This window comes from Belonocnema kinseyi, chromosome 8 (genome assembly GCF_010883055.1).
Source record: "Belonocnema kinseyi isolate 2016_QV_RU_SX_M_011 chromosome 8, B_treatae_v1, whole genome shotgun sequence".
NCBI lineage: Eukaryota > Metazoa > Arthropoda > Insecta > Hymenoptera > Cynipidae > Belonocnema > Belonocnema kinseyi.
In genome coordinates, this window is record NC_046664.1 from 77,540,314 (window position 1) to 77,550,235 (window position 9,922).

At 23.2% G+C, this 9,922-nt stretch overlaps 1 non-coding gene across 1 annotated transcript; it reads right to left on the reverse strand.

Moving 5' to 3' along the window:
- Positions 1-4,653: 4,653 nt before the first annotated feature.
- Positions 4,654-4,746, reverse strand: Trnay-gua. Its single transcript has 2 exons — positions 4,710-4,746; positions 4,654-4,689 (listed from the first exon to the last, which is right to left on the reverse strand). It is a non-coding gene; the product is annotated as a tRNA-Tyr (tRNA).
- Between the last annotated feature and the right edge of the window lie 5,176 nt (positions 4,747-9,922).

Consider the following 9,922-nt stretch of genomic DNA (forward strand, 5'->3'; position numbering starts at 1 on the left):
AAAGAATTTTAGAGAGTCGTAAACAGTTTTAAAGAATTTCAAAAGATTTCACAGGATTTCATAAATTTAAGGATATTTTCAAAGATTCCAAGGAATTTTCAATACATTTTTATCATTTGAAGGGACTCCAGAAGATTTTTAAAGATCTTAGAATCTTCTTCAAATTCCAAAGAATTTTCAAGAACCTCAAAAAATTTTAAGCTTTCGAAAGGCTTCACAGAATTTCAAATACTTTAAGGGCTTTCAAACGAGTCCAAGAAATTTTCAATCGTTTTTTATCATTTGAATGGATTTTAAGAAATTTTGAAACATATTAAAAAAAAATTCGAAGATTTTTAGTTACACATGTTTCATCCTTGGAAAGGATTTCAAAACATGTTAAACATTTTGGGATATTTATAAAAAATTCAAAGTAATTTTCAATAGCGTTAAACAGTTTTTCAAAACGTTTTGTTTAAATTCCAAAGAATTTTTAAGAGCTTCGAAGAAAGATTTCACAGGATTTCAAATATTTTAAGGTATTTAAAAAACTTACGAAGAATTTATAATAGATTTTTATAATTTTAAGGAATTCCAAAAGATTTTTAAGTATTTTAGGATACTTTTTTAGTCTTAAGGATTTTGAAGCGTTTTAAAAAGTTGTAAAGGATTTTCAGAAATCTTAAAGAATTTCAAATATTCTTGGATATTATAAAATTGCAAAGATTTTTAAATACATATGTTTAATCATTGGAAAGGATTTCAAAAGATTTGAAAGACTAGAATATTTTTAAAAAATTCAAAGGAATTTTCAATAGACTTAAATTGTTTTTCAAATTATTTTGAACATTTTTGGGAATTTTAAAAGATTCCAATGATTTTTTAAAAGATTTAATAATTTGAAAGGAACCAAAAAGATTTTAAAGATTTTATAATACTGTTTTTTTAATTCCAAAGAATTTTCAAGAACCTCAGAAAGTTTGAAATGATTTCAAACGATTTCACAGGATTTCAAATATTTTAGGGTATCTTAAAAGATTCCAAGAAATTTTTAATTTATTTAAATAATTCGAATAAATTCAAAAAATATTGTGAAGATTTAAAAATCTCTATTAAATATTCTTTGGATTTCTAAGAGCCCTAAATAGTTTTTAAAGATTTCGAAAGATTTCTAAAGATTTCAAATATTTTGTAGTATTTTAAAATATTCTAAAAAAATTTTAATATATTATTATAATTTTAAGAGATTCTGAAAGATTTTCGAATATTTCAGCATATTTTTTTTAATTCCAAGGGTTTTTTAAGCGCTTTAAAAAGTTTTGAATTATCAATAGATTTAATAATTTAAAAGGATCCCAAAAGATGTTAAAGATTTTAAGATATTTTTTTAAGATATAAAGAACTTTTAAGAGCTTTAAAAAGTTTTAAAGAATTTTGAAAGATTTTATAAGATTTCAAATATTTTGGAGTGATTCAAATGATTTCCAGAAACTTTCAATAGACTTGAAAAATTTGAAGGGATTTATAAAGATAATGAAGAGTATAGGATCTTTTTTATAGACTTAAAGGAATTTTCAGAGGCTAAAGTACATTTTTTTAAAGATTTGAAAAAAAAATTCAATGAATTTACATATGTTAGGAGTTAGGGTATTTGAAAATATTCAAAGAAATTTTTAATCCATTTTAATAATTTGAAAGGATTCGGAACGATTTGAACTATTTTAGAATATTTTTAAGACTTTTAAGAAATTAAGGATATCGGAAGATTTGAAAACAGAATATTTTTGGGTATTTAAAAATACTCAGAAATTTTTTTAATATATTTGAATTATTTGAGGAAATTCCAAAGGAACTTAAACATTTTGAGTTTTTTGTTAAATTCTAACGAATTTTGAAGAGCGTTACAAGTTTCTAAAGTATTTTGATAAATTTTAAAAGAGTACAAAAAACATTCACAGAAAAATTTTATATATTTTGATAATTTGATAGGATTTCAAACGATTTTAAAGATTTTATAAAAATTTTAAGAGTTTTAAGAAATTCTAATAAAATCTAAAAAGTTTTAAGCGTATTTTGAAAGATTAAAAAAATTTTCGAAAGCCTTATCAATTATCAGGAATTTCCGAGAATTTAAATTGCATATACAAATGAATTTTTAATCACTTTCTTTGGATTTTAATAAATTTTGTAAGTTATAAATCGATTTTATTGGGGCTATAAGAATCTTAATATCTCATCTGGTATTTAAATTTTTCCAAAATTTCAGGGAATGTCCTCAGATTTCATTTAATTTCACAGGATTAAAATATTTTGGAAAAATTTAAGAATATTTCAAAAGATTCAAGGAAATTTTTAATTGATTTTAGTAATTTAAAGAACTTAAAATGAGTTTGAAAAGTTCTAAGATATTTAAAAAGACTCCAAGCAATTTTTAAAAGCTTAAAAAATTTCCAAAAATTTCAAAATATTTGAAATATCTAAAGGTTTTTAAATAGATTTCAATTATTTGAAGTGATTCCAAATGATCGTAACGATTTTAGAGTATTTTAAAAGATTCCATAGACTTTTGGACATTTTAAAATCATCCAAGAAATGTTATAGAACTCAAAAAAGATTAAAAATATTTTCGGCTGTATTATTAGATTCAAAAATTTTTTAATAATTAAAAATAATTTCAAGGTATTCTACCAATTTTAAGATTTTTGGATCTTTTTTTAAATGTCGATGAATTTCCAAGAGTTTTAAAAAGTTTAAAGAATTTAAAATATTTTAAGGGTTAAAAAAATCAAAAAAGCTTTTAAAAGCTTAATTTTTTTTATTTTAAGATTTCAAAGCATTTCCAATATTTTAGGGATATTTTTAAAGGTTCCAGATGAATATATTTTTTTGAATTCGAAAGAATTTTCAAAAGCCATAAAAAGGTTTAATGGATTTTAAAACATTAATAATATTTTAGGATATTTTAAAATATTTAAAGAAATGTTTAATAAATTTCAAAAGATTTCAAAGTGTTTTCGGGTATTTAAACATATTTCAAGAGATTTTAATAAATTTTACTTATTTGAAAGTACGTATTCCAACAAAAATTTAAGATTTTAGGATTTTTTTAATTCCCAAAAATTGTCCAAATCTTCAAAAAGATTGAAGAATTAGAAATATTTTAGGGACCCTGAAAAGAACCAACAAATTTTTTCAGAGCTTAATAAAAATTCAAAAAATGTTAAAATATTTTGACGCCAATCAAATTTTTGAGTGGCTTTGTAGATTTTAATAATTTGAAGTGATTCCAAAGGAATTGATGGATTTTAGAGTATATTTTTAAAAATTCCAAAGAATTTTCTAGAGCTTTAAAAAATTTCAAGGAATTTACAAATATTTGAAAGGATGTTGAATATTTTAAGCTATTTCAAAAGATCCCCCAACATTTTTAATAAATTTAAATAATTTAAAGGGATCCGTAAGGGTTTCAAATTTTAGGGGAAACATTGAAAAGAATTCTAAAATATTTGTAAAATTTTAAGATATTTTATTCAATCAACGGAATTTTCAATAAGGTATTTCAACATATTTAACAAAAAATTGTTAAAAGACTTTAATTACAAATACATGAGAATATTTTTTTTAAATTCCAATAAATATTTCAATTTTCAGAAATTTAAGAACATTTAAAAATATTTTAAAGGATTTCAAACATCTAAGGGTTTTTCTAGTAGATTTTAATAATTTGCAGTGCTTGAAAAGGATTTTAGGTTTTTTAATCGGTTGAAAATTATAGTATTTTGTTAAAATGTTGTCTTTTTTTATAGAAAATATTACTTCTTAGTTGAAAATTCGTAATTTTAATTGATGAATTAACTATTTTGTTGAAAACTCATTCACTTTATTTACAAATTACCTTCTTTGGTTGATAATTTAACTATTTCGTCAAAAATGTGTCTTTTTATAATTAATCTTTTTCTTCTGGAAATATAACCTTTCTAGGTTTACTTGAAAATGTATCTTTTTAGTTGAAAATTTATGTATTTTTATAAAAATTCAACTTTTTTGGTAGAAATTTAATCAGGAAATTTTTTAAGGAATTTAATAGGGCTTTAAAAAGTTTCTATTTTTAAAATGGATTAAAGAATTTTTCATGGGATTTTCTAAGGAATGTTTCAAAGCTTTAGAAAGTTTTAAAGTATTTCAAAAGATTACAAGTAAATAAAGATAATTTCAAAATTAAAATAAGTTTTTAAGTTTTAAAAAATTTAAGAAGAGTTTAGAATATTTTAAAGGATTTCAAATGATTTTAATTTTAACGTATGTTAGAATATTTTAAAGAATTTTTAATAGATTTAAATAATTCGGAGGTATTCCGAAAGATTTGGAAAATTTTAGGCTATTTTTGGTTTCATTTGAAAGAATTTTTAAAAAGTTTTAAAGGTTTTAAAATGACTAAATCATAAGAATTTGTTTATTTTAAATGAATTTTTTCATTCAATTGTACACCTCATAAAATTTAAGAAGTTTTTTTTAATTGTTTTTTTTCGGTTTCATCCATCATAATGCTTTTAAAGTTATTTTCGACATTGTCATTTATATTAATTACTAAAGTAAAAAAGAAATATTTGTAAAAAATAAATTTTTTCTCATTCTAAGTAGAAGTCTAAAAAAAAAACGAAAAAAAAAATATTTTCCTTCGAGCCGGATTTGAACCAGCGACCTATGGATGTCTACTTTTTAAATTCCAACTACAGTCCACCGCTCTACCAACTGAGCTATCGAAGGCTGATGAGTATCGCTTCCTTCTTACTTGTCTCGAGTGAAAGTTAGGGGAGTGGCCTTCCTGTATTACTATATACACTATACAGTATAGCAGTCCCTATATTAATATATAGTATACCTTAAACTTTCCTTTCTTAATTTTAAAAATAATATATACATGCATATTAAATGTTAATAATAATGAATATTAATATTCTATATTCTTATTATTATCAAATTAATTACTTATTATTTTGTAGTTTTAATTATATAAGTCAAAAATAATGATTAAATATCTTTATTATTATATTACCTTTGTTGGTGCACATTCATCTGCTTATTTTAAAATTGAACTATTATTTATTTTAAGTAACAATTTAATTTTTACCAAAAGTTCAACTATTCGGTTGAAAATTATTTCATTTCTGTGTATGATTGGTCTTTTTTTTTGTAGAAAATAATTCTTTTTTCCAAACTTATCGTTTTAGTTGAATCTTTAACTATTTTTTTTAAACTTCATTCAATTTAGTTAAAAAACAATTTTTTTGTATATTAATCGAACTGTTTTACTGAATTTTTTCCTTTATGAATTAACTTTTTAAACTAAAAATGTAACTATTCTAGTTTTCCTTGAAAATTTATCCTTAATTACTTGGAGATTAATATATTCTTTTGAAAATTCGATTTTTCTGGTAGAAATTTAATCTTTTCTGTTAAAAATTTATCCGCTTTGTTAAAAATTAATCTGTTTGAACAAATTTATTTTTTTAAAATTTTAATATTCTGTTTTGTTTGTAAATTTATTTGTTTTAGTTTAAAATTCATGTATTTTTATGAAAATGTGTCTTTTCTGGTAGAAAATCATTCTGTTTCGTTAAAAATTCATCGTTTTAGTTCAAAAAATCCCCTTTTCAGTTGAAAATTAATGTACTTTTTTTAATTCAATTTTTTAGTAGAAATTAATTCTTTTTTGTTAAAAACCTTTAATTTTTTCACCCGAAATTCAACTATTCTCTTTAATTTGAATATTGTTCTTTTATAGTTGAAATGTCAACTATCCGATTGCAAATTATTGTATTTTAGTATCAAATTTGTATTTTTTTGTTAGAAAATAATTCTTCTTTGTAGAAAATTCATCGTTTTAATTAAATGTTTAATTATTTCGTTAAAACTTCACTCAATTTATTTAAAATTTAATTTTGTTTGGCTGTTAATTGAACTATTTTACTGCATTTTTTTCTTTTATTTAATTAATTTTTGAACTGATAAGGTAACTATTCTAGTTTTCAAATATACAAAACAATTGTAGATACAGCAGATCCAAACTGTTTTTCCTTTCTTCGACTGTTTTAATTTTAATTAATTTTAATTTGCTGAATTTAGCTAAAATACTGATTGATTATTCTAGTTTTCTTTGAAAATTTATCCTTTTAGTTGGAAATTAATATAATCTTTTAAAAAGTCGACTTTTCGGGTAGTAATTTAATCTTTTCTGTTAAAAATTTATCCGTTTGGTACTAGATTTATTTATTTAAAAAAAATGTTTTAAAGCGAAAATTTAAATATTCTGTTTTGTTTATAAATTTATCTGTTTTAGTTTTAAAAAATTCATTAATGTTTTTGAAAATTTCTCTTTTATGGTAGAAAATAATTATTTTTCGTTGTTAATTCACCTTTTTAGTAACAAAATTCCCCTTTTTAGTTAAAAATTATTGTGTTTTTTGTTTGTCTTTTTTAGTATAAAATTATTCTTTTTAATTAAAAATTCATTGTTTAAGTTGAAAATTCTACTATTCGGTGAAGAATTTATTTTTGTGTTTGTAGATTCATCAATTTAGTTGAAAATTAATGTCTGGTTCTAAATTGAACTATCTTGTTTAAAATGTATGGTTTTTTCTGTCTTGTTTTAAAATTATTTTTTTTCAACTGAAAATTTAAATATTCCAGTTTTCTTGAAAATTTATATTTTTAGTTGACAATTTATGTTTTTTGTTTTAAATTCGATTTTTTTGGTAAAAATTGAATCTTTTTCGTTAAAAATTGATCGGTTAGGATAGAAATTAATATATTTTTAAAAATTCTTTTTCTGTTTAATTGAATATTTAACTATTTTATTTCAAGTTGAAAATCAATCTGTTTTCATTCCAAAGTTCAACTATTCAATTGAAAAATGTTGTATTTTGTAGAAAATTTGTCTTTGTTAGGATAAAATAATACTTCTTGGTTGAGAATTAATTATTTTAATTTTAATTGAGAATTCCACTTTTTGTAATTCATTCAATGCAGTTAAAAATTAATTTCTTTGGTTGATAACTCAGATATTTTTCTGGATTTTATTGTTTGTTAGTTCTTTTTTAAATTATTTTTTAAAGCTAAATATGTAATTTTTCTAGTTTCCATTGAAAATTTATCACCTGGGTTGAAAATTTAACAAATTTTTTTATTATTTTTTTAAACTAAACATTTAACTATTATCTTTGAAGTTCAAAATTGATCTTTTGTAGTTCGCTTTAATTGAAAAATAAACAATTGGTTTAAAATTTTATTTTTGTGTTAGAAGATTCATCAGTTTAGTTGCAAATTAATTTTTTTGATTTAAAAATAAACTACAGTGGAATCCTTCAATAGCTTTCCCTTCTATAGCCCTTCCGAGAATTGACGCCGCGCAAAAGCGAAGCGGGCTGTAATGAGTTAGTTCCCAACCACCGTCAGCCCCAAAATCGGCACTATAGTAGAGTTTTACTTTATTTTGTTGAAAGTTGATGTTTTTACTTGAAAATTAAATTAATTAATGTTTTTTTTTAATTCGACTTTTTTGGTCGAAATTTAATCATTTTTATTGAAATCTTATTAGTTTCGTTCAAAATTTAAATATTTGCCTAATTCTATATAAACTTTGACAATTAAAAATGAACTTATTCTATTTTTATTGAAAATTGATATTTTCTAGTTAGAAATTCAACTGAATTTTTTTGAATTTTGAACAAGGAAAGGATAATTTTCAATCAAAAAGAGATACTCAAATTTTCAGTTGAATGAATTAAATTCCAACCAAACTCACGTAAATTCTTGGTTTTTAAATTAAAATCCCGACCTTTATCCTGTTTCTCTGTGAAGTCGCCACCCTGCGTATGATTAATAAAAAAGTTCAAATTTTAAATTAGTTTTTATTTTAAAATAAGAGAAAGGTGGAAGAAGGAAATAAAAATTTCGTCGTAATAATTTAAAATCTTTTAAAGTATCTCGAAATTGACTAAAATTAATTGTAATCACTTAAAATATTTCTAAATTTCTTAAATTCCTTTCAATCTCTTGAAAATCCTTAAAATCTTGAATTTTGTCAAATGCCTTAAAATATTTTTAAATAACTTTACAATTACTCGCTTGAGATTCTTAAGTCACTAGAGCTGTATTAAAATCTTATAAAATCTCTTGTAAATCCTTAAACCTTTTTGAATTATTTTTGAATTATTTTTACTTCATTTAAAAAGAAGCTTTAAAATCGCGCCAGGTTCCTAGTAATTCCTTTAAATTATTTGAATTCTTAGAAAATCTGTAAGATTTCTTGAAATTCCTAAAAGACTTCCAAAATTCTTTGAACTCCCTTTAAATTCTTTAAAATTATGGAAAATATTTAAAAATTATCTGAAATAATTTAAAAAATTTAAAGTTTCACCAAGACCTTAGTAAGTCCTTAAAATTACTTGAATTCTTAGAAATCCTGTAATATTTCTAGAAAGTACTTTCAAATTTTGTTGAACTCCCTTCAACTTCTTTAAAATCATTGCTTGGCATTCTTAAAAATCACTGAAACTTTCTTGAGATCAAGCGAGTTACTGCAAATTTATTCAAAAAGGTTTCAATGAATTTGAAGAGATTTCAAAGAATGTTAATTTTTTTAGTATTATAAGGAATTTAGGAAAATTCATAGGATTTTAATTAACTTTACTCCATTTTGAAAGATTTTAAAGAAGTTAAAGGGATTTCATAAAAATTCAGAGGAGTTTAAGGATTTTCAAGAAGTCTTACAAGATTTCTAAGAATTCAAGTGAAATAAATAGGGACATGGCGAGATCAAAAAGGTTTAAGGATTTACAAGAGATTTTATAAGATTTTAAGACAATTTTAGTGATTTAAAAAAAATTCAAGATGTTAAGGACTTTTAACCGATTTCAAGCAATTTAAGAAAGTTTAAAAGATTTTAAGAGATTTTAATTAATTTTAGTTACGAAGGGTTTTAAATGATTTAAAAAAAGTTGAAGAGACTTAGAAAAAATCGGAGAAGTTTAAGGATTATAAAGAACTCTTACACGATTTCTTGAAAGGATCACAGTCTTTGGTCATTTATATTTTCTCCTTGTACCTTTCTAAGTGCAAAAATAATCGCTTGACATCTTTAAAAAACACACTTAAGGGCACATGCAAAATTACAAGATTTTCCCGCCAAATATTACAACAATGTAACCCAACCTCAATCACAGCAAATTAAATTTTTCTTAATAAAATGTCCTAGTCACATACTTCCCAAATTGCCAACAATAATTAAAGAAATGACTTTTCTATCTGAAAAGAAAATTAATTTTCAATTCTTTACAGTCCACCAAGTAGTATAGCCGTATAGATTTTGACGTTACCGACCGAGTCTGACGTAATATTAGAATACTCAATACTAGAATATTCATCCCACATACAGTATAGTAAAAGTAAGAAAAACAATTGAACAAGAACGCTTCTTCCTGAATAGTTGGCACCTATTCAAACTCTGGTTTCGTTTAATTTTGAGAGATCCATTTCTCCTTTACAGAACCGTGCCTAGAAAAATATTGCGGAGCTGGTAGAGAATGCCAAATTTCTCCGGATGGAGGAGTTGCACTCTGCATTTGCACTACGAGGTGTGCCAGACGCCACAAACCCGTTTGCGGTAGTGACGGGAAAATTTATGCAAATCATTGTGAATTGCATAAATCAGCATGTAATAAGGGCGTTCCATTGACAGCTGGCAGACTAATGCGATGCCTACATCGAGGTAAGTTTAATATTTCAATTTAAGGGCATGCGACACAGTGGGATTCCTACATTACCAACCTCTTTTTTCCACTGAACAAAATTTTTTTGTGAACCATAGAACTTTTTTGGTAAATGAAATATCGAACTCAAAATTTGAGGAGAGCATAAGAAGACATTATTCTACGTTTATGTA